Here is a 25,271-nt window from a genome sequence, read left to right as displayed (position 1 = left end):
CTGCTATTGGTTATATCAGTCTCACTGCTGTAAATTCTTGGTGCTTTTTTCCCTTAGTAGAAGATAGGGGAGATAAAGTAATGCATTAAAAAACAACAACAAAAAAAACCCTTCATTTCAGTCATGATTAGAGGTTTGCCTTAAACCAAACATTGCAAACTTCTAGGAAGTTTGAATCCATATCCAAATGGTGTGGCTTAACCCCTATCTCTAGCCTTTTATCGACCAGATTTTTAAGTGTCCAGCATCCACAATTGGAAACAGATTTTTCACCTAAATGAGGCCCAGATTTCCAAAAGCAATAAGCACTTAAGTTCCACTGTTACATTTATAGCCAGATTTTCAGCACCCTACATGTTGAGATCTCTCTTGAAAATCTAGCCATATGAGATTTGATCTCATTCCTGCTGATGTCAAGAAGGAAACTCTAACTTCACTGGCTTCAATGAAGCAGGATCAAGCCTTTGTTGAGGCTTCTCTACAGGAGTTTGAAAAATCTGGTTGGACATGCATATACATTTCTGTACATTAAGATGAGGCTCCAGTGTGAGCACAAATATTTCTTGCATAAAATATTCACCATTCTCTGTATTAAATATTTCAGAACAATCATACATTTCTATCAGTCATTTTAATTGACACAAGCTCCTTCAGGTCTTTTTTTCTTTTTAATAATTAAATCTTTCCATCTTCCTAAAGGGCAAGGGGCGGGGGGGGGGAGGAGACAAAATGTGATTCTGTTAGCAACGTTCAGTCCCTCGGCAATTGCTTCTCCTTGGAGTTTCTCTTTGCTTTATGGCCCAGAGTGAAAATTCCAATGACTACTTTCCAGAAGTTGACAGTTCTCGCATAACTTTTATCCTCCAGCAGTCTCTTTCCAATGGTAATTCATACTTTGAACCAATAAGACAAGAACACACTTACTTTAGCATTAAACTTAGATCTTCGCACAGTACACAATGTTCTGTGACAACAATAATTAGCAGTAACCTTTAGAGCCACATGAATCCTGCACAACATGCAAGGAATTGGTAAAGAATCAGATCCACATGATTTATATAGTGCTGGAGGGTCTATAAAGCCTTAATAAGGCTGTCATTCTGCAATTGGATCTATGAACATAGGTCCCTGGGCCTCTGAGGAGGCCCATAAACTTCATTGGGGTCTCTGCTAGTGGATCTAATTGCAGGATCAGAGGCTTGGTGTGTAATTTATTAGTTGAGATGAGGACAAGTAAATTTCTGATACAGACTACAAATCTATTGCTTATTTGCCTGCTTTTCGTGGCAAGGTCTGTATTTGTGTTGTGTGTTTGTACAGCACTGAGCACCACAAGACCTTCCGCAATACAAATAATAAAGAATATATGTGAAGGCCTGGAAGCTACCTGGTCCCAGTGAACAGGAGTTTCCACTCAGTTCAGTTTTTCCCCTCCACCTGGAGTGATACTCAGGGGAAAGACTACATAGTGATGGCTTTAGTACTTGTGGGATATTAAGGTTTTATACACGGGCGATGGGTCTGGGTTGAGATTCAAGCAGGGGAGTTATTTTTCTGCTCATGTTAACCTATTTTGCTTTCTCATTCTCATATTCCCTGGAGGAAAATACTTTCTCGCCTTTAATTGTATTTATCTTTTCATCACCTGATATAGTGTAAACTAAAGCCCAAGGTTTGCGGAAGTCTTATTTTTGGCTCCAGATCAGACCCTTGGTTATAGGGGTTACCCATTGTAGGTAACCAGGAATCCTGTTCTCAATAAACCTGAATTAATGAACCTAAAGTTTGGGTTCAGAATCAGACCAGAACTTTATAGATAGAGCCCATCTCTTTGAAGATCTGTGAGATGTTAAAAGAAGATTCTGCTTTGTGAGGAGCAATAATTTTTGGTCCCCATACGTATCAGGAGTGCCGTGCTGTAAATAGTTACTGGGTAGTAGATACTTTACTAAAAAAGAAATATGGAGAGAATTCAAAGAAAGTATTTTAAAAAATGATATAATTGGAAGGCAGACTAAAAATAATGGGGGGGGGGGGGAAAGCCCAGCAAGAACAACCACTAGCACTAGGTAATAAATACACTGTGCTATGAACACATGCCCTATCACAATGTCAGAGGTGCTGGGGTGCAGCAGCATCCTCTGGCTTGAAGTAGTTTCCCTCATATACAGAATTTACAGTTTTGTTCAATGGCTTTCAGCACCTCCACTATAAAGATTGTTCCAGTGCCCCTGCATGCGCCCTGTTTATGTACTTATAGGTTGTAGCCCTTCATCTACTGTCTAATCTTGTTTATACTCGGGAATCACCCACATTCAACAGTTGATGGCCACCAATCAGAGTAACTGCATTGAAGTGAAGACAAGGCTCAAACGGGGTGTGCAGAGATTGAGCTAATCGGGATTTACCTCAGTTTGGAGCATGGTAAAACTCAATTAGCTCAATAGGAGCAAAATATCTCAGTTGTCTGCATTTGGGGGTCAGTGACATTAGTTACTCACTGGGGAGCTATTTGCAAATCTAGACAAGGCCTGAGTTTGAGGCCTAAAAAATTAGTAAAAGCAGCAAAGAATCCTGTGGCACCTTATAGACTAACAGATGTATTGGAGCATGAGCTTTCGTGGGTGAATACCCACTTCGTTGGATGCAAGTAGTGGAAATTTCCAGGGGCAGGTATGTATGCTTCTTGTTTGCATATTATATATATATATAATATGCAAGCAAGAAGCAAGCTAGAGATAACGAGGTTAGTTCAATCAGGGAGGATGAGGCCCTGTTCTAGCAGTTGAGGTGTGAACACCAAGGGAGGAGAAACTGGTTTTGTAGTTGGCTAGCCATTCACAGTCTTTGTTTAATCCTGAGCTGATGGTGTCAAATTTGTAGATGAACTCAAAGGATTAAACAAAGACTGTGAATGGCTTGCCAACTACAAAACCAGTTTCTCCTCCCTTGGTTTTCACACCTCTACTGCTAGAACAGGGCCTCATCCTCCCTGATTGATCTAACCTCGTTATCTCTAGCTTGCTTCTTGCTTGCTTATATATATATATACCTGCCCCTGGAAATTTCCACTACTTGCATCCGACGAAGTGGGTATTCACCCACGAAAGCTCATGCTCCAAAACGTCTGTTAGTCTATAAGGTGCCACAGGACTCTTTGCTGCTTTTACAGATCCAGACTAACACGGCTACCCCTCTGATACTAAAAAAATAGATTGACTTAGCTATGTTGCTCAGGGCTGTGAAAAATTTCACACACTGTGCAATGTGAATAGGTCGACCTAACCCCCTCTGTAGATGCAGCTAGGTCAAGAGTTCTTCCCTTGCCTAGTTACTGCCTCTTGGAGAGGTGGATTAACTACATCAATGGAGAAATCTCTTCTGCCGGTGTAGGAAGCATTTATGCTAGGGTGCTACAGCGGCACAGCTGCAGTGCCATAACTCCAGGAGGCGGAGCAGACAGCGGCAGGCTGCAATTTACAGCAAGCTCCAGTTTCTGTGATTTGTAATACTTGGATGAAAACAATACAGTTAAATAATAATTCACAGCTCTCCTATGGCTCTCTTCATCAGCTGAGCTCAAAGTGCTTTATAAAGGGGCATCATCATCATCCCCATTTTACAGATGGGGACACTGAGGCACAGAGAGGTGGCATGACTTGCCCAAAGTCACACAGCAGGCCAGTGGCAGACTGAAATAGAAGCCTGAACTCTCATGTCCCAGCCAAGTGGTCTATCCTTTAGGCCATGCTACTTCTATAGAGTAGAAGCTCTCATTGGTGCCATGCATACAACATCACACCTTGCATGTTGTGGATGCAACTGGAAATAAGGAATATCACACTTACTTCAGTGAATCCGGTGTTCTGCAAAGAAGTCTTCAGACTTACTCCTCTTCCCTAAAGCCATGAGATGTGCTGGCTGCTGAAATGTCCATTTGCACCCTGCTCTCCACAGGTTATGGGACAAAACCAGCCCTTCATAAATAATTAGCAAGTCACTCATATTAATGAGTAGGTGACGACTTTGCACTCTTTGGCTCCATTTATCCTAGAGTATACTACAGTACTCTGCTAAATATTTTGGCATGCATAATGTAAGCACAAATAGTCCTTGAGTGCAATATTAAACATTCCCTGTATTCAGTATTTCAGACTTGCCTTAAATTACATCAGAGATTTCAGTCATGGGGAGGCCCTTTTGGTTCTTTTTGTTTGGAATCATAAAAATGTTTTCCATCTGTTACAGTCTGAGAGTTCTTTGTTGGTCATTGTTTTACTTTGGTCATGTGATGCTGCCCTACCTATCCATCCTTACATACAACTACACTGTCATGCATTTCCCAAGTCCGGCACATCCCGTTGTGATTTTTTTTTCTATTGGTGCTGTCTCTCCAGCCTAGTGAAACAATGGGTCATCTTTATTTTTTCAATGTTCAGCTCCAGTTAGACCTGGGGGGTACAGGAGGCAGGGAACATATTCTCAAAGAAAGCAATGTGTTTAACAAACATACAGTTCATCCAACTTCTTCAGCCAACATTATATGACCACCTCTGACTCAGACGCTGTGGAGATAGGGTGCCTTAGAAATACCTGGATTGATGAATGTATAGTAAATAACAAGGCTCTGGGGACTCTAGCTCTTGAAAATTTTCCAGCAGAACGCTTTTCCATCAGAAAGTGTTTCCTCAGAATCAAAACTTTCTGTGGGAATGTTGATTTTAACAAAAATTGATTTACGGGGGACGGGGGAGAAACAGTTGAAACCAAGTGTTTCCATGAGGACCTTATCCAAATGGAACATTTTGATTTTTGCATTCAAAATGACTTTTCCACCCAACTTTATTTTATTTTTTATCATAAAGTATAATATAAAATAAATTCTAAATCAAAATGGAACATGAACTGGAATCTTTTAATTGGAAACTAATATTTTCAACAATTTCATTTCCTGGGCAGTTTTGAACTTTCGATTGGGAACAAAAACAAATTTTAAAATGTCAGAATTTTGCATGAAGCAGAAACTCCACGTTTCAAACAGCTCTCTTTAGAACCTGACATTTATTACTCAAACAACTTTTCAATTTCTGGCTTATTTTTCAGAACCATTCGGTACCTCATCATTTAAACTCCAAATCAAGTTAATTTAAATCAACACAATTCAGTCTAAGCCTCATGTAAAGGGCCCAGTCTTGAACTCCTTATTCAGGCAAAAACCTCAGTAGAGTCAATGGGAGTCTTGCCTGAGCAAAAACTTCAATACTTTACTCTTGTACTGCTCCCATTGCAGTGGTATCTGAATGCACATGGGATGAATTCCTGGCCTGGTTGTAGCCAATAGTTTTGCCATTCACTTTAATAATCATCATGGATGAAATCCTGGTCTCACTAAAGTACCAGACTAGTTCATGTTGAGAAATGCACTTACTATCCCTGTTCATTCCTGTGTTACCAATATTCCACTCCCCAACCCCCCACCCCTCAAAAAAAACAAAACCCCCACCACCACCAAACAAACAAAAAAACTATCATCCACAAAAATAAACAAACACACACATCGGCTTTGGGAAGCTGGGAAACAAACATATTCTCTGCTGGATCCAAAGTGCTTCTCTTTCCTTATCAGGCCTGTAATGACAGTGCAGTGATATCAGCTTAATGATAGCAGCCCAGATGACACCATTCAGAACCAAGTAGGTGAAGATTACACATTTATTTTGGAAAATAATCATGCAGTTAATTATAGCACTTGACTTTTGTCCTTCCTTTGCCTGGATTCTTGGGGAGGTTGGTTCGCTCAGCTCATAAAATACTGCGCCAGTTAGTCTAAAGGTCAAAAGACTCTTGTATTATGATTTGTAATTGCTGGTAATATTGAGTACAATAATTGCAGCATCATTTTCGGTTACTTTAACTCATTGCTTTAGCTTTCCTATTAGCATTGTAAATTCTATTCTATTGTGGGCCTACAAGTGCCTCCTTCCTATTCTATTGGTAGGGAGAGACATGAACCAAGAGCCAAGACTCAAAAACCTTCTCAAGCTATTCAGATTTTGATCCAAACTTTCTCAGAAATTTGAGGCTCAGGTTCATCATTATGAAGTAGTCTCTGCCTGTGTTGTATGGATTGGGATATGTTCCCTCACTCCTAGCCCAGTACGGGATCAAGTGCAATACCCTTCTAAACTGCCCCCATTTTGGTGTCTTGGCAGAATTTCAATCCAGGACTTCGAATGCTAAAATCCAAATCAAACCTTTGAACCTACCGAGGTTCTCTTTCACGGCTGCCAATTAGAAAACTACAAAATTTAGAGCTGGGTCTCGAAATGCCCAAAAGTTCAGGGGTGTTTGAATCTGACATTTTTGTTCATGCCCATCTCTGTTTCTCTGATGGCCTTTTTCTATCCATCTATGTACCTTATGGTTTTGTACTTCCAAATATCACTGTGGTACCTGAGCACCTGTGATATAAAATCGATTGGCAATAGTGCGGTCCCTAATGAACTTTAACAGTCTTTGGTTACAGAAAGCTCTGCTTGGGGAAGTATTTTGTAATATTGTTAAGGTGCGCCCCTGTACGAGTTGCACACTGACCCTTATGCTATCTTGCCTGCTACCACATATACACTGGCAGCCTTTTTTCAGACAGGAGGTGTTTATTAAAGGAAAGAGTTACAACTGCAGACACGCTTCTACCCACCTTGAGTTCTAGCATTCTTTCTGTTTACCAGGCATCACCTCCTATTTGGAGCTATCTCTAAAAGCACACAGAGATATCTAGTGGCTAAATAGTATACGCCAATTAAGTATACATTATACTGCTCTGTACAAGCAGGATAGTTGAGGAGTTCTTCACATGAGCTCTAACTTTCTCCTCTCCTCAGTCAAGTCCATCATGCAGTTGTAAAGGGAGAATTTTTCCCTTTGTCTGCATATGTATTCACATTTTTTTTCTCCTGTGAATGACTATCTATACAAAATGCTTCAAAAGGATTCTTTCAATTCCAGTGTTCTCAGTTCTTATTTTGTACTCATCTACAGTAATCCAACCTACAGAGAATGAAACTTAAACTGAATGTATGCGATATCTTGAAAAAATGTGCAATAAGAAATTACTTTTCATGCAAACAAGTCTCTTTGCTACAAAGATGAGCTAATCACAAAGCAAAATTGTTGTTCTAGTCTGTGAATGCAACATGACCATCATAAAATGAATGACGTGTTTCTTAAAAAAATAATCCCTAGGGTTTCTAATGAGATGCATTTAAGATTGCTCTATTGTCATGTTATATACAATTACATAGTTTTGTCTCATACATATTACCTGTAATTTTTTTAATTGAACATTATTTGTTACAAGTGGCAGGAGAGGGAAGAATGACAAGGCCAAAACAACTGAGGATTTAAATGGCTCACAAGAAGAAAACTAAAAGGAATCAAATCGCCAAGTAACAAAGAAAGATGAAAAAAATGGAATTTTTGTTCTACAGGAGATTTTTAAGTTATTTGCTTTCCAAATAGGAACAAAAAACTAAAATTTTGTAACTTCCTGCAGAATGAAAAATTCTTGAGGGGGAGGGACTCTTCAATTTGAGGCAATTAAATCATTTAATTTCAGTAACTTTGAATCATTTGGTTTTGACTTTTTGTTTACATTATATAAATATAGTATACTAAATTCAGTATTTTATATGTCTACATGAAATATTTCAACATTACCAAAATGAAACATTTTAACTTTTCCTGTTGAAAATGTTGTCAAAATCTACCTGTGAAATGTTTCAGGTTTGACAAAACTGCACTATTCAATGGAAAATGGTTCCATCAATTTTTTTTCAATCAGATCTAGAAATAAACACCCCTCAGACATGGCTGTTCTTGACCAGTCCTTTCTGGGCTCCATGCAGTTGCACCCTTCCTAAGGACATGGACTACAATGATCAGATTAATCTGTATTGTTGCATTATGCCCATTCAGCTCCCTGCAGCAAGTAAATCCCACTTGCCTAACATAGCAAGCTAGCCTCCATTGTGAAATGCCTCATACTATATTGTCCTTTGTGCCTCGCGAGTGAGATGTTTAATTCCCCCTCTGGCCACTGGTTTGTCTTGGGCTTAACATTTAGGGATAGAAATCTGTCCAGACACTTGCAGTGCACGCATGCTTTGTGTCTCCATTCCTACCAATTAACTAGTCCAGGGGTAGGCAACCTATGGCATGGGTGCCGAAGGCAGCACGCGAGCTGATTTTCAGTGGCATTCACACTGCCTGGGTCCTGGTCACCATTCCAGGGGGCTCTGCATTTTAATTTAATTTTAAATGAAGCTTCTTAAACATTTTTAAAGCCTTATTTACTTTACATACAACAATAGTTTAGTTATATATTATAGACTTATAGAAAGAGACCTTCTGAAAACATTAAAATGTATTACTGGCACACACAACCTTAAATTTGAGTGAATAAATGAAGACTCGGCACACCACTTCTGAAAGGTTGCCGACCCCTGAACTAGTCAGACACACGGTAAAAAATCTAGTTTTTAATTTGTCTTCTCATTTGTCTTTCATTCTTCCCTCTTTTTGCATTGCTGACTATGGAGATGGTGGCGTAAGAATTGAGTGTTGCAACAGGAGGGTGGTTGTGAGCACATAGAAAAATAGTTACCAACTGAGAAAAGGGCTGTTATGTATCTCAGTGCCTCTAGTGCTTCCGTGATCCTAAATTCTCATGACACAACCCTCAGGGAGCTGTATATGTTAAAGCACTCAGAAGGCAGGTTGGTTGGAGAAAAAGCATATTTATTAGGTGCATGAGCATTCAGCTCAAACCAGAACTGCTCAGGTCTTTGGAAACGTCTGTGTGGACTTGAATTGTTGTGTAAGCATATGGGATATGACTACACAGGCCAAGAAGGATACGTTCTCTATTGGTAGGCGGAGCTCTGGAGTGCAGGGCAGGACGGGGCTGCAACTAACAGGTTCCAATTTCTGTAATGTTAGGGTTAAAAATAACATTTTAAAAATAGTTTAAATACAAGCTCTCCTTCATACATTAAGAACACAATAGGCATACTCAAAGGCCTAACACTATTAGCTCCTTTAAGGATAAATAATTAATTAGCATGGGAGAAATCATGCTATCATGGTACAATCACCACTGTTGCAATTTAACCCTCATGTAAGCAGCTTCAGCTCTCCTGGTTTCAGTAAATCTGCACGTTTACTCAGGAGCTGGATATTAAAGGTATCATATTCTCTTTAAATTGTTTTACATTGTAAGTGACTTGAGGCAGGGGCCTTTGTATTTCTTTGCTCCATGCAGTGGTCAAAGCACGGTCAAAGCCATCAGAGATTAACTAATATTAGGAAATGATCATTCTGGCATTATATTAAATACACCTGGGAAACCAGTGAAAACTTGGCTACTACATACTTGAGATCTGTTTCCTTTGGAAGAGAATTAGCCAATGCAAGAGGCTGTTATGGCTGAGTTACCACTTCTGCAAAATGTCTTTTGTGTCTCAGCAGCTGAGTCCTTTGAGTAGGAGTTTAGTTTATATATAAACAGAGGAGCATAGAACAGATACAACTTTAGATAATGCTTTCCCAGCTACTACATCAGAGAAGAGATCCATCTAGTCTAGGGTGACCAAATAGCAAGTGTGAAAAATCTGGATAGGAGAGGGAGGGTAATAGGCACCTATACAGTATAAGAAAAATCCCTGAATATCAGGACTGTCGCTCTGAAATCAGGACATCTGGTGACCCTAATCTAGTTGAATATTTTCTGACAGTGGCCAGTACTTCAAGCAAAGGGTGCAAGAATCCACATTAAACAATGAACGAATAATCTGCATTGGGGGGGAAATTTTGTCCTAAGCCTCATTGGTTACTGGTTGATTTAATGCCTTGAAGTATCATGGTTTATATCTCCGATGCATCTTTATCGTGTCTATGGATGTTCACTTTAACCATATACATGTCTATTGCTTTATTTTTAATTCTATTAAGATTTTTGTCCTCAATAATAGCTTATAGTTCATTACAAAATATTATTTGCATATCAAATTATATTACCCACTTTATTCTGTTGTGTGTACACCTGTGTAATTTTTCAATGCAAGTATTGTACCTCATTAAAAAAATATATATATTCACCTACTATGGAAGGCTTTGAGTATCAAAATACTTCAGATACTATATTTCCCTGCACTAATTAAAGCAAGGGTCCACTGCAGTAATAAACATCTCATACCAAATGTGGTGGGACAATTTATAAATGCCTTGATTCTATTAAGTGTTTGTCTTCATAAATGTGATCCATAGTAACAATAATGTTTTAAGACTTCACTATAGCTAATATTTTTCTGCCACTTTAGAAGTTAGCTTGTTGATAGCTGATGCACTGCTGTTACTATTTATTAGTGTTATGAAATATTTACATTAAGATAATTGTATGGCCTAGAGGCCCCAGTTGAGATCGGGGACCATTTCCTTAGCATTATAAAAACACAAAAGGAGACATAGTTTTACTTACACTCTCTCTCTCTCTCCCCCTCCCCTCCCCCCCGGTCAGGAAAGCAGTTAAGCACAAGCTTAAAATTGTCCCTATTCAGGAAAGTGCTTAAACATGTATTTAACTTCCGCTGAAGTCACTAGGACTTAAACACATTGTTAGAGTAGTAGAGCATGCACTTAAATGCTCTCCTGAATTGTGTATTTTTTGAATCTTGCAAATATTCATGCGTATGAGTCATCCCTTTGAGTTCACATGTGGCGCAAGATGTTAAAATGTATGTTCCTACCTAATGTTTCAGTGAGGAAACCTTTATTGGACTGCAAAGTCTTGCTTTATTGTAGTAATATGCTCAATGTGGCTTTGGATACTGGTAGTGTAGATTGCTAATGTAATCGTAAATGTACCAAGATCAATGCTGAAAAATTTGTGATACCTATATCAAGACTGAAAATTACATCCTCCTTATTATGTAGTACTGAAAGGTCCCTGTCAGGAAGATCAGGGACCAATTTGCTAGGCATAGTAAAACATGTAGAGAGACTTTCCCTGTCCTAAGTATCTTTTATAATGTAAATAAGCAAGACAGACAATGGAAGGTGGGACACAGAGAATGGCAAAGAGACTTGCCTAAGGTCACATAGAAAGTCAGTAGCAGAGCTGGGAACAGAATAAAGGTCTCCTTACTCTCAGTCCAATGCCCTATTCACTGATTCATGTTGGGTCGTTTAAGCTTTTTCTGTTTGTCTAGGTAGCTTTTGAAACATCCAGCCTTGGCGGCTTTTGGGGACAGGATTTTAGAGGAGGTGGGCCATTGCCCTTTTCTTTTATGGGAATAGGTTTTGTCCTTATCACTTCTTCCTGCCTACTACTGGTGTTCAATTTCAAGGTACTGGACTGGCTGTTTTGAAGGTTACCGTTCTAAAAGAGCTTTTATTTAATTGGCCACCGCATTTTTGTAATTTCAGTCAAATTTCTCCCAGCTAGGAAGATCAGTACATGGTCTGAACTGCGTGCATGTAATGAAGCTCAGTAAATGCTAGAACTTTCAAAGGAATCAATGGAACTTCAAACCCTTTTTTAAAGATGGCTTCCTAATTTGCACACTTTTAATATTGTTCATTTGCACACTTTTAATATAAGTAGCTCTCTTAAAAAGGCCTATCTCATAATATCATCTCACGGATACCTCGTGCTTCTATCTATTCAATCAGCATGTTTCCTCTCATTTTGTACTTGGGTTATAAGATCAGTGTCTACCACAATAGGGCCCTGATCCCAGTAGATCTCAAAGCATGTTACAAGGTAGGTCAGTATCATTATCCCCATTTTACTGATCGGGACATGGACGCACAGAGAGCGGGGAAGCATTTTGCTAAAGGTCAGTAGCAGAACTGGAAATACAACACAGATCTCCTGAGTCCCAGTCTAGTGTGCTCTCCACTAGGTCACACTGATATTTTGGATTTGCTAGAATAGTCCTTTGTGAGTCAATGTTCAGAGGCACAATATTTAACATAGCAAATAAAATAGAGATGACGCTTCAAAATCTGTAGCAGCACTTACAGACATCTAGTGAGAGACGGTGCCTGCCCTGAAGATATTATTAACTAGATAGACAAGACACGGGGTAAGAGGGGGAAACAGACAGAGCAGTTCAGTGAATTGTACAAGATCACAAAAGGTCAATGGCAGCGTTAGGAATAGAACTGTCTCCTGATCCTGCCTCCACTGGACCTTATTTTCTCCAAAATGTTTGGCTCTAGCTTTGGCAAAGCGTCTTATAGAGAGTGTTTGAATAAGAATATCTTGATCAGAGTTTAGACCAGGGGTAGGCAACCTATGGCACGCGTACTGAAAGCAGCACGCAAGCTGATTTTCAGTGGCACACTCACTACGTGGGTCCTGGCCACCGGACCTGGGGGCTCTGCATTTTAATTTAATTTTAAAATGAAGCATCTTAAACATTTTAAAAACCTTATTTACTTTACATACAACAATAGTTGAGTTATATATTATAGACTTACAGAAAGAGACGGTCTAAAACTGTTAAAATGTATTACTGGCACGCGAAACCTTAAATCAAAGTGAATAAATGAAGACTCGGCACAGCACTTCTGAAAGGTTGCCGACACCTGGTTTAGACTGTCCAAATCTGCAGTGGGGGGCAGTGTTCAGAGGGCTTGGTTTGGGACTCCCCATGCTTTATGCTATGTGAACTAAGTGTGGGCCAGATGGAGTTGGCCTAGGCTGTATATCTCTGAGCCAGTATGGGCCATATTGTGATTGGCCCTTGCATGGTCCTCAGAGCAAATCCCTTGGAAAATGGCATAGGAACCAGCACACAGTGATCTAGTGGATGATAGTGTGTTCAACCCTCCCTTTCCCGCCACCTAGCTACACAAAGCCAGCCCTAAGAGAGACTGCTTCCTGAGGAATAGTGTGGCCTTGCACCATCCCTGTACAGAGCCTTGTGCAGACTGATCCGATACACAGTTGCCCTGAGTGACTGCCAACAACAGGGACTGAACTGGGGATCTCCGGTGATAAAAGCATGAGTCTCTAGTGTTTAAGACAAATTGGCAGCCTCTTCAATGGAGAGCTGTATAGATCCATATCATCTGTGAATTGGGCATAGAAGGAGGCATATAACTATTTATAACCATTGGTTACACCTGCACCTTGTGTTGTCAAATTCACATGGGTGTAAATGACATCTATCAAATCAGAATGGTATCATTTAACATCCATTTGCACTGGTTTAAATACCTACACAAGGTGCACAACAGAAGTCAATCTATCCGTATGTTAAGTTCCCAGATACCTCGATGATGTCTGTAATATGCAAACTTAGATCTAAGTTGCCCATGAAATACATGGGTGCATTTTGTGCTGGAAAACTCCCATTTAAAATCTCCAAGTGATGCAATGAAACAATACCGGCACTCTTGATATTTAGTACAACCCAGCATGGGGAACAATGCAATTTCCTGGTAAAGTTCAGTTTTTTAAAGTCATCTTATCTTCCCGCACTGACGTCAGTTGTGAACAATAATAAGCATTCCCTTCCTAGCACTACGTAGTGATATGAAATGTCCGATTTTATTATGTACATCTGTTTGAGTGGTTTTAAAATGACAGCTTTAAAAATGAAAAAGGGGATCTGGCCACAGCTTTCAGTAGCACTAGGCAGCAGTTAGTCTTGACTGAATATGTACTTTTTATAATGTGCTAAACTGGGAGTGTTAATGGCTCTTGATTTGGTTTTATTTTAAAGAGTAATTGAAGGTTAAAATTCAGTGCAGCAGTAGATAAGTGATTCCAGTGCTAAACCTGAGCAGTACCTATATTCAGAGGAAGTGGTGGACACTTAGTGTCTTTTAGCATCACTTTCATCAGGAGTTGTGGCCAAGTAGCTATTACTATGAGAGTAGAGGAAATATGGTCTGGTGGATAAGGTGCTGGATTATGACTCTGGGTTCAATTCCCTCCTTTCTGATACCTTGTCTGACCTTGAGTTAAAAGCTTTTATCTTCCTGTTCCTGAGAACCGCACCTGTAAAACAGGGATGATAAATCTTCCCTTTGTCTGTCTTGTCGATTTAGATTGAAAGGGCAGGAGTACACTGTGTGTTTTGTATAGTGCTGATCTTGGCCTCTACTACAAGTAATAAATAGTGAGGGAGGGCACTAGTGACAAAGAAGAGAGTATTGTATATTGTGCCCTAGGTGTTCTTTGTATTAAGTATGGGATAACATTCAAACAGTTATAACATTCAAAAATATTAAAACATTGAAAAATCAGTCGGAGAACACGTCAGCCTCCCTGGTCACTCAATTAAAGACCTCAAAGTCACAATACTCCAAAAAAACCCTTCAAAAACAGATTTCAATGAGTAACTGCAGAATTAGGATTAATTTGAAAACTGGACACCATTAAATTAGGCTTGAATAAAGACTGGGAGTGGATGGGTCATTACACAAAGTAAAACCTATTTCCCCATGCTATTTTTCCCCTACAGTTACTCACACCTTCTTCTCAACTGTTGGAAATGGGCCATCCTGATTATCACTAGAAAAGTTTTTTCTCTCCTGCTGATAATTGCCCACCTTAACTGATTACTCATATTATAGTTAGTATGGCAACACCCATTTTTTCATGTCCTCTGTGTATATATATCTTCCTACTGTATTTTTCCACTGCATGCATCTGATGAAGTGGGTTCTAGCCCACAAAAGCTTATGCTCAAATAAATTTGTTAATCTCTAAGGTGCCACAAGTACTTCTCGTTCTCTTTGTTCTATGTCTTGTTCGGATGCTCACGTTCAGTGACTACTAATGAGGGTGAGGTGAGGTAAGGATACCAAGGGAAATTAGAATTAATTAAGTTGATGCTCTTTGGGGCTCTTTCTGTCCTATTTGTACAGTGCCTAGCGCAATGGGGTCCTGTGCATGAGTGGAACAATATTCCCACATCTGCTTGCTGTTGAGTTTCTTTCCCCTTCCTCTGAAGTAGCTGCTGCTGGCTGCTGTTGGAGTTGAGATACTGGACTAGATGGATCATAGGTCTGATGCAGTCTGGCAAATATTATCTTGATTAAAGGTTCTACAAAAGGGGGAAAAATCACAGCACCCCTTCCCCCCAAATTCAAACAAGTATAGAGCCGATTGAATTTTTCAATTTTTGAAATTAAAAGAGAGAGAGAATCCTAGGTATATTTCTCTTTTTATAATCAGCTTTGATAGCTGTACCATATTAGTCTCCCATAGCTTCATAGAGTTTGAAGCCAGAGGGGATCATTACAATCACATAATATGACGTCTAGCATAACACATGCCATAGATTTGACGCAGTTATTCAAGTTTCCAGCAGCTACCGTTAAATCATTTTCTTCCTCCTCCTAGTGCTTAGGAAAATTGATCTCAGCTGTGCCTATTACAAAGACTTCCTCCAAAAGAAACCTTCATACAAGGAGGTGTGTTAATTTAGATGGAATAAATGGGCCAAAGGTGTTAACATAACCCAATCACTGGCCAACATTAAACAGTGTCAGACAAGGTTTGGGGTTCGGTATACAGAGACATCATCCTGTTTTCTGCTGTGACAAAGCACCAGTAAAAAATAATGTTAACCTTCTTTTAAAGAGAAATAAGAGAAGGAAAAACAGTTAAAGCATTTGAAATGTAAAGCCTTAATAAGGCTTTCATTTTAACAACATGTCTTATCCTCTTTCCCTTTAGCTGTAGAGAGATTTGAGAACTAAAAAAACTCCTCGATGGACAGTTTCTTTGATGGTATCAAAGACGATGATAACTCTCCTTTTGCAGAAGAGAGAAGAAGTTAATTGAGATGATCTGGAGCTGTTGCAGCTGCCATTAAAATCCAAACCTGTTTTATCTCAGGTGGTGGTTGGGAGTCAGCTGGAGTTGATAGGGGTGGCTGTGTCATCTGGATCCCTCTTTGGCCTGGTCTGGTCAGAATGAAGAAGGTCTGGGGTCCCAGGAGATGGTGGCCAAAGAAGATATCAAGGAAGATAATGTCACCGAGTTAGAGGAGGGTGGTGGGTGTACATTTAGTACTTCATAGATTCCAGGGCCAGATGGGACCATTGTGATCATCTAGTCTGATCTCCTCTATAACAGGTCATAGAATTCCCCCTAAATAATTCGTACAGCATAGTAAATTGCCCACCACGTGTCAGAGGTGCTAATGAGGGAACTGCCTTCCAATTTCAGATGAAGTTCCTTGAAATCAGTTGTGCAATGTACATGGAGTGAACTTATTAAATAACACTTAGGAGGGCTATGTTAAATGTAATTGGAATCCTATCTAGGTTTTTGTGTTGGGCCCCGATTCCCATGGTATCTGAGTGCAGGATTCGCCATTGTTTTGCAACTCATACTGTCATTTACTGCAGTGTAAAGTGGATGTAAAATGCTATCAAATGAGAGGATGTTAGTCACTTTGCACCAGTGTGAATGTCTCCGTAAGTTGTAGGGCAATTGAAATATTAAAATATACTGTAAAGACCAGTACTGCATTTGCAGGGAGAAGATTTGGTTGATCTAATAAGTCTTTTCAGTCCAGTGGGAATCTTACTCAAGTAGTCTTCAGATTTGCTCCCCGGCATATAAGCTATACTGTAGGGTAACTATTGGAAAATAGAAGTTGTAACACTGCCTGCAATGATTCAAGATCGTGAGTACCAGCCTCATGGCAGTTGGTTAGGAGCCAGGGCGCACACCCCAATAGTCTTATCATTCTAACACCTATTTTAACAATACTAACACACAGGTGAGCCAGACTGGTTCCAGCTGTGTATTTGGCAGTTTTCAATTGAGACAGGGGGACCTTGGCATGAGCTGGCATCTGGTCTGCCAGTGTCACAGAAGTATTATTAGATGTAGCTATTGAAGTCCTCCTGGCATGTAGAGGCAATAGCAGTGTTGATAAGTACCCTCTGTGGCTTTAGTCTAATGCATCCGAAGGATAGAATAATGATGGAGTTAAAAGGGTATAGAAAAGTGACACTGAATCTCTGCAATTGTCCAGGGAGGTCACTCATGCCACAAGTGAAAATGAGACACAAACCAAATGCACAGATTAAAGTAAGAACTGTTTAGACCGACTTAATGCTGAGAATGGAGGAAGAAAGGGGATGGGAATAGACTGAAATGCCTGGTCACTGCAGGACTTTTTGACCACTAAGGATAGTTGAGAGATGGGTAAGAAAATAAGGACACAGTCCTGCATTTCCCTAAATTTCCAGATAGCAAATGTGAAAAATCGGGACAGGAGGTAGGGGGTAACAGGAGCCTATATAAGAAAAAGACCCAACAATCAGGACTGTCTCTATAAAATTGGAATATCTGGTCACCCTACTTGCATTGAGCCCTGTTGACTTTGATGAGATTTTATGTACACACAGGGTTTCAACAGCATGGGGGTCACTGAAGGATTGGGACCTAAGAAATGATACTGACAGAAAAGCTGGGAGAGCTCCACATATAGTACTTGAATATCTCACAATACCCCTGTGAGGCAGGGCAGTGCTATTATCTCATTTTTACAGATGGGGAACTGAGGCACAGAGACATTAAGTGACTTGCCCAAGATCACACAGGAAGTCTGTGGTCGAGCACAGAATTAAACCTAGGTCTCCAAAGACCCAGGTTAGTACGGTAACACGTGGTCAATCCTTCCTCTCCAAATAGGCCTATTAGCACTTATCTCACAGGAATGCTGTGACTGCGGAACTCAACTCTTCAAAGTTGGCTGAACTGCTTGGAGATCTCTGAATGGAAGGCATTAGAGAAGTGGAAAACACTATTAATTAAGAGGAACATTGCTGTAGCTGTGTATTAGAATTCTCAGGCGTGCAGTTCTACGGTATGAAGTTAAGAAAGATCTGTCTTATTTACAGTATAAATAATCTTCTAATTGCTAATTGCTCCAGCTCTAGAATACTGTACGTTCCCTCACTCTGTAGGTCAGGCTTTGAGACAGATTCATTTCAATTTGCATAATCTTTTCAGCCCACTATATCTCACTTAGACACCAAAGATTTAGCTTGGCTCTAGTTGTGTGTCATTTATCATTCACTTGTCTTCTCTTGGAGTTTGATTTAATCCCCTTGGTTTACTTCAAAAGGGTAATTTCTCATCCGCACAGTAGTCTCTTTGAGAAATTTGTTCCACTGTAATTTTTTGGCATTTGTATTTCCTGGGTCTTTTTTAATTGTGATATTTATGTTATGCCTAGAGCTGTACCACCTTCATCTATGATCTGGTAAATCTCCTCAATTTAAAAAAAAGTACCATCCAGGCCGGAACCTAGATGGGGCATCTTCATGTACTGCAGGCATCTGTGCTGGTGCTCCTGTCTCTATCCTACTTCATTGTCACAGGATAGCTGGGCCCTGTGCATACACCAGATATGCGCCCAGTTGAGCTAATTAAAAGGGGGTAGGGCTACAACTGGAGATATAAATGCCTCTCAGAGGACATGAAGAAGAGGAATTATTGGCACGGGCTGTGCCTGGGGAGAGAAACTACATAGGAGTAGAGCCAACTCCCATGGTGGGTCCCTGGGGCAAGGGCCGAGGTGTTCAGGAAGATTGCCCTGCAGCTGCTGTTTCAGAAGAGGAGCTGGCTGAAAATAAGGACTGGCTTAGAAGGGAGATGGCTGGGGCTGGGAAGCTGAACAAAACAAGATTACCAGAGACCCCCTAGGAGGGGAGGCAGTGAAACCCTGGGACAAATAATGAGCTGTTTGTTTTATTAGCTTATGTTTGGACAAATAAACTTACTTAAATGAGACTGGGTGAGGCAGTGTGCAGTTGTGTAGCAACATTTTCAAGTTAACAGACAGGTCTGAAATCCATTTGAGGGCTTCAGGAGCTGTAGCATGTATCTGTGCTGGATCTCCTGGAAATAAAAAGATGGGGCACTTGTTCGCAATATGCTTGCTGGCAAATCCTTGGTTCTTCATTCATGCATCAGAGGTGCTTATCTTCCATGTAACATCCTAATACAGTTATTGGTCATCCCCTGTCTTTGGCGGAGCAGGACACCGGGCAGTTCAATGGCGGGATCATCTGTGAGGTGCTTGGTTAGGTCAGAGCTTGCCCATTGCATCTGCCACATGTCATCTGGGTTGAAGTTGGAGAACAGAAGAGCTTGTCCAACTCCCAGGATAATCAGCAGGACTTAAGGCGGGTGCAGGGCAGGTGAACAAGATTGTCAGGGAGCGAGAGCTTTTGGTCAGTGAGGGTTTTCTTGTACTCATGCAATGTAGCCATCTCTTGCTGGATGGTTGGAGGAAGGATGTTTGGAAGGACTGGAAGCCAAGGCAGCAGAATGGACTTAAGGGTGATAACCCGTGATCCCTTCTGTCTAATGTCAGTCAAGTTGGAAACCTATAACCGTGGGTTCTTTTTGCCAACATATTCCATCTCACTTTAAAATCCAGTAAAATCTGGTTCCTTATAGTCAAGAATGAATGTGAGCTAAGTACTGAATAACTGATCTGTTTGTCTATACTGTCCCGGCATGACCAGTATCTTCATTACAGTGAAAGCAGCAAAGAATCCTGTGGCACCTTATAGACTAACAGACGTTTTGGAGCATGAGCTTTCGTGGGTGAATACCCACTTCTTCGGATGCAAGTAGTGGAAATTTCCAGGGGCAGGTATATATATGCAAGCAAGAAGCAAGCTAGAGATAACGAGGTTAGATCAATCAGGGAGGATGAGGCCCTGTTCTAGCAGTAGAGGTGTGAAAACCAAGGGAGGAGAAACTGGTTCTGTAGTTGGCAAGCCATTCACAGTCTTTGTTTAATCCTGAGCTGATGGTGTCAAATTTGCAGATGAACTGAAGCTCAGCAGTTTCTCTTTGAAGTCTGGTCCTGAAGTGTTTTTGCTGTAGGATGGCCACCTTAAGATCTGCTATTGTGTGGCCAGGGAGGTTGAAGTGTTCTCCTACAGGTTTTTGTATATTGCCATTCCTAATATCTGATTTGTGTCCATTTATCCTTTTCCTTAGAGACTGTCCAGTTTGGCCGATGTACATAGCAGAGAGGCATTGCTGGCATATGATGGCGTATATTACATTGGTGGATGTGCAGGTGAATGAACCGGTGATGGTGTGGCTGATCTGGTTAGGTCCTGTGATGGTGTTGCTGGTGTAGATATGTGGGCAGAGTTGGCATTGAGGTTTGTTGCATGGATTGGTTCCTGAGCTAGAGTTACTATGGTGCGGTGTGCAGTTATTGGTGAGAATATGCTTCAGGTTGGCAGGTTGTCTGTGGGCAAGGACTGGCCTGCCACCCAAGGCCTGTGAAAGTGTGGGATCATTGTCCAGAATGGGTTGTAGATCCCTGATGATGCGTTGGAGGGGTTTTAGCTGGGGACTGTATGTGATGGCCAGTGGAGTCCTGTTGGTTTCTTTCTTGGGTTTGTCTTGCAGTAGGAGGCTTCTGGGTACACGTCTGGCTCTGTTGATCTGTTTCCTTATTTCCTCGTGCGGGTACTGTAGTTTTGAGAATGCTTGATGGAGATTTTCTAGGTGTTGGTCTCTGTCTGAGGGGTTAGAGCAGATGCAGTTGTACCTCGGTGCCTGGCTGTAGACAATGGATCTTGTGGTGTGCCCAGGATGGAAGCTGGAGGCATGAAGGTAGGCATAGCAGTCGGTAGGTTTTCGTTATAAGGTGGTGTTAATGTGACCATCACTTATTTGCACTGTGGTGTCTAGAAAGTGGACCTCCCATGTAGATTGGTCCAGGCTGAGGTTGATGGTGGGGTGGAAGCTGTTGAAATCTTGGTGGAATTTTTCCAGTGTCTCCTTCGCATGGGTCCAGATGATGAAGATGTCATCAATGTAGTGTAGGTAGAGAAGGGGTGTGAGTGGACGGGAGCTGAGGAAGCGTTGTTCCAGGTTGGCCATAAAAATATTTGCATATTGTGGGGCCATGCGGGTGCCCATAGCGGTGACACTGATCTGGAGATATATATTGTCATCAAATTTGAAATAGTTGTGTGTGAGGATAAAGGCACAGAGCTCAGCAACCAGTTGTGCTGTGGCATCATCAGGGATACTGTTCCTGACAGCTTGTATTCCATTTGTGTGTGGGATGTTTGTGTAGAGAGCCTCTACATCCATGGTGGCTAGGATGGTGTTTTCTGGAAGGTCACCAATGCATTGTAGTTTCCTCAGGAAATCAGTGGTGTCATGGAGATAGCTGGGAGTGCTGGTGGCATAGGGTCTGAGTAGAGTAAAAAGTGCTTTGTGGCATCTGCAGTATTGAAGGCTCCATCTGATACCGTGTGTGTGTGTGTGTGTGTGTGTGTGTGTGTAAATTAAAAAAAAAAAAGGTGCTGCAACTTTGAAAAGCTTTTGGTTGATGCTCACAAATTGAAATATTTCTCAATAGCCCTAAGATAGCAAACTGTATTTGTTCTGGCAAAGCCATAAACATATTGATGTATAACCCCTATTCTTAACAGAAAAATGAAGGATTACTCCAAGATGACTTGCAGTCTACTTTATAGACAGGGGGAAAGCCTCTAGATGACTGCCTTATGGAAAACCACACAGAGCCCCAATTCATAAATGTTTTATGATGCACTTTTTAAAAAAAAAGATTCCTTTGTATTCTAAAGAGAGAAAGGAGCCTTCATTGCTTTTGTAAGTTAACTATATGGCTTTGGTGTTCAGTGAGGTCTATTAATGCCTTTTCCCGTGCAAACTCCACAGTGACAGGTATCACTCAAAAATATAGGAACATTGGAAACTCAGGCCAGAGCAGAGGTCCACTTTGTCCAGTGTCCTGCCTGGCTAGTAACAGGTCTTTCAGAGCAGAGTGCAGAAAACCCTGTAATGAACAATGATGCGCCTTGCTCTTAAACATCTGGTACTGGCCAGACAAGTCACTGGACTAAGTGGACCCTTACTCTGATCTGTGTGCCTGTGTTTTGTCCTATCTCCATCAACTGGAGGTTGGCTTATGCCCTGAAATATTAAGGTTTATATTCTTTCTAAATAAATATGTATATGTATATTTCCTATCTGATGTAACTGGATAGTCTCATTGGGTGAAACTGACATTCTTGCAGAGGGCCAACATAAGGGCTATGCACCACTTAATCAATCTAAAGCTTAAGCGGTGCATGAGCCTTGCGCTGGTCCTCTGCCTGTGGGGTGAATATCACCCTTGATCTACTGAACAAGAATAGCAGGGACAGTGCGGTTCCCCACACTGCTTGTTTGCTTATGGATATGCTCCATTCCTGCGGTGAGAGAGAAACTCTATCTCCATGCTTGGACTTTGATGATCGCAGCAACTGGCTAATTGTAGCAATGTTTTCTTCTTAAAGATCAGGAAGTGATTTGTCTGGCCCTCATCTGAAATATCCATTATAAAGGTTGATAAGGTCTTAACTGGTTTTATGGGCCAAATGGACCATGGGTGTAAATTGGAATATCTTTACTGATGTCTATGGGGCTATGCCACCTTACATCAGCTGGGAAATCTATCCTTGTATGCCTAATACTGTATCAAATTCATAGCCACCTAGACCTTCCCAATTATCAGTATTCGGTAGCCACTCAGAATTTATATCCTCCTGCTTGAAAACACAGCAACCTGCTTTTAGCAGCACAGGGCCTATGATACACAGTTGGACAATTCTCTTCTCCTCCAGTAAATGGCAGTAGTGCACAAGCACAATAGCCAATTTATTACAGCATGTGACAGCTGGCCTTAAATATTTGATAATGTTAAAATATATGCATCCCAAAGAGTTGACTTTGAGTATTTACACAAGATATTGACCAAGTAAATTTTTTGGATCTGACTAGCTACCGAGGAAGTCACTAATCAATAAAAATAAATAAAATGGAATACTTGTCGTATATAATTCTCTTTGTAATTGGAAAATACGCTTATAATATCAAATTGTCAAATGTAGATGTTAATCATCTGGACATTCCACCCCACCACTCCAGTTTGGGTGAGCCAATATCTATTAATTGTACTAATTTTCTAACTCTAGTGAATCCATGGTAATATAAGCAACATTAAGAAACAGTTGCCCTATTTTAATTCACATCTCAGATGGCCATTAATGTTGATCAATACATAATGTTTAGGACTAAAAAAATTGTGAATACAATTCTGCTATGTCTTTCTGAAGCTCATGATCAGCTAAGGTGGCTGTGAGGACTGCATTATGGTAAGGCTCACATAAAAATGACACTAATAAAGAGGAATTATATTATATTCCTCCTACATTATATTTCTCTCTGTTAATGGTACTGTGAACAATGACTAGTGCTTTCTGTGCAGGCAGCTGAGAGTGATTAAGGACAGGCTATGTATGCCTTTGAGAATTTTGCCTTCCTGGGCCAGATGTAAATCACCAAAGCTCCCACTGAGTTCCATGGAGCTATGCCAGTTTTACCAGTTGAGGACCTGATCCAGTATGGTCGTGTGTGGCTGTTGATTATAAATGTGATAGTATAAATGTACATATAAAGGTTTGTACGCAAGTCAAGCTCTGAGAGTAATGGGGTGTGTGTGTGTGTGTGATTAAAAAGGGAACACTTTTTAAAAGGGTACATGTGAAAAGAAAAAAAATAGGAAAAAAATATAACCTGAAACCAAGTCTACTTAACTTGGATTTAAAGGGCACACATTGAGGTCAAGTCAAACTTATATTGATCGCTCAATTTCAGAAACACAGCATCATATTCACTAATGGCATAAGCTGAAACAACTCAGTTGCAGTCCATGGGTCACATACTTGGCTAGTGTAAATCATTTCACACCAGCTGAAGATTTGCACTGGTTTTAGACCAACGGTGAACCTGGTTTGTGCAGTGAAGATGACATCACTATGCATCAAAAATATAAAATGGCATGATAAAATTGTAATTCTCCCCCCCACACACACACACACTCAGTGAGGTGCTGTGTTCCCTTTTAACTACACCGCATGCTTCTTAGGGTGGCATGCAAAGTACATACACTACATGCTCACCTAGCATGGGTCTAAATAGCCGTGTAGTTGCTGAGGCCCTGCTTAGGTGAGTAAAGATACTCCTGTGGCCTGTACCCTACATGGCTCTCTACATACATAAGGTTGATAAAGAGCCTGCTACAGTCTTGGCTAAAGGAATGGCGTCTCTTGGATGAGTCAGTACAGGCGTATGCATTTAGATCCAAAGGTCACTTATTCGGTCCCACCTGGGGCCAAAGTTAAGAAACTGAAGGGGCTGGTATTGCTGTATATGGAAACAACTCGCTCTGCTTGTTGTATACCGTATACTTCTAAATAGTGTTCAGGATATTTCTTGAATCTTGAGAACACTGATTAATTTCCTAAGTCTCCAAAAATTGCTTCGCCTTGGTCCCCATTCCAAACTGTCTGTGAATCAAGCGTGTTTGTGTAATAGTGAATAAGACATCTCTGCTTCAACTCACGTTTTGCCAAGAAACATGGTTCTTATGCAATTATTAGAGCTGATCAGATTGTTTGTGCAAATGTCATTTCCAATTATTTTAGCCCCTTTTCCCCCCCACCCTGTTTGCACCCAATGTGGAATGGACTCTGGTCTCTTTGAATGTATTCAGTATTTAGAATCACATCTTCTGTTTATGGGTGAAAGTTAGCTCTGAGCTGAGGGGCCAGTATCACTTCAGTGCATCACTTAAGCATTGTTTTGTAGCTGACGTGGGACTTGAGTAGTGTCACTCTGTCTCCATAAATGTCAGACTATTGGTTGGTATCAGATTGTTCCCTGCCAGGGCTTCAGGCATTCGTGTACCTTGGTCCCACCAGTTCTCTTCTTGTGGTAAACACTGAGTCGCTGTAATACTTTGGTCTCATTCTGGTGGTTGGGCTGTTCTACATGAGGTTGAGCTGGTGGTTTCTCTGGCTTTAAACTCAATGACTTTGTTTTGCTTTGACTAGCAATAACAATGTGGCATGTAAGTCACATGGCATTGCTTTTACTCCCTAACTGAATGATTTTCTCAATAGTACAATGAAGATGTAGTTCCCCACAAATACTCTTACCTGCATGCACTATGGCCTTTCCCCACAGGGTATTATGCATCCCTGTGCAAAGAGTTACACAAGAATTATTCTGAGGACTTAAGTGGTACCTCAGCCCACGCTGGCTTCTTGTACAGCGATGAATTTTGAACACAAAAGGACTTGCATTCCCTAAGCAGGCAAACAAAAACTCCCATGTA

At 40.8% G+C, this 25,271-nt stretch overlaps 1 protein-coding gene across 9 annotated transcripts in view; it reads left to right on the top strand.

Annotated features, from left to right (window-relative positions):
• LRRTM4 (leucine rich repeat transmembrane neuronal 4) overlaps positions 1 to 25,271 on the top strand; it is a 799,408-nt gene that overhangs the window by 121,470 nt on the left and 652,667 nt on the right. For 5 of the 9 annotated variants that reach the window (XM_045008272.1, XM_045008269.1, XM_045008270.1 and 2 more), the window contains one exon: positions 5,627 to 5,693. The exons of the other annotated variants lie outside the window; for them this stretch is intronic. The gene's annotated coding sequence lies outside the window, so the exon portion shown is untranslated. The remainder of the gene's footprint in view (positions 1 to 5,626; positions 5,694 to 25,271) is intronic. 9 annotated transcript variants of the gene reach the window in all.

The sequence above is a fragment of the Mauremys mutica genome, chromosome 2 (assembly GCF_020497125.1).
Source record: "Mauremys mutica isolate MM-2020 ecotype Southern chromosome 2, ASM2049712v1, whole genome shotgun sequence".
Classification (NCBI taxonomy): domain Eukaryota; kingdom Metazoa; phylum Chordata; order Testudines; family Geoemydidae; genus Mauremys; species Mauremys mutica.
The sequence above is the reverse complement of the archived record's forward strand: the minus strand, read 5'-3'. Positions and strand labels throughout refer to the sequence as shown.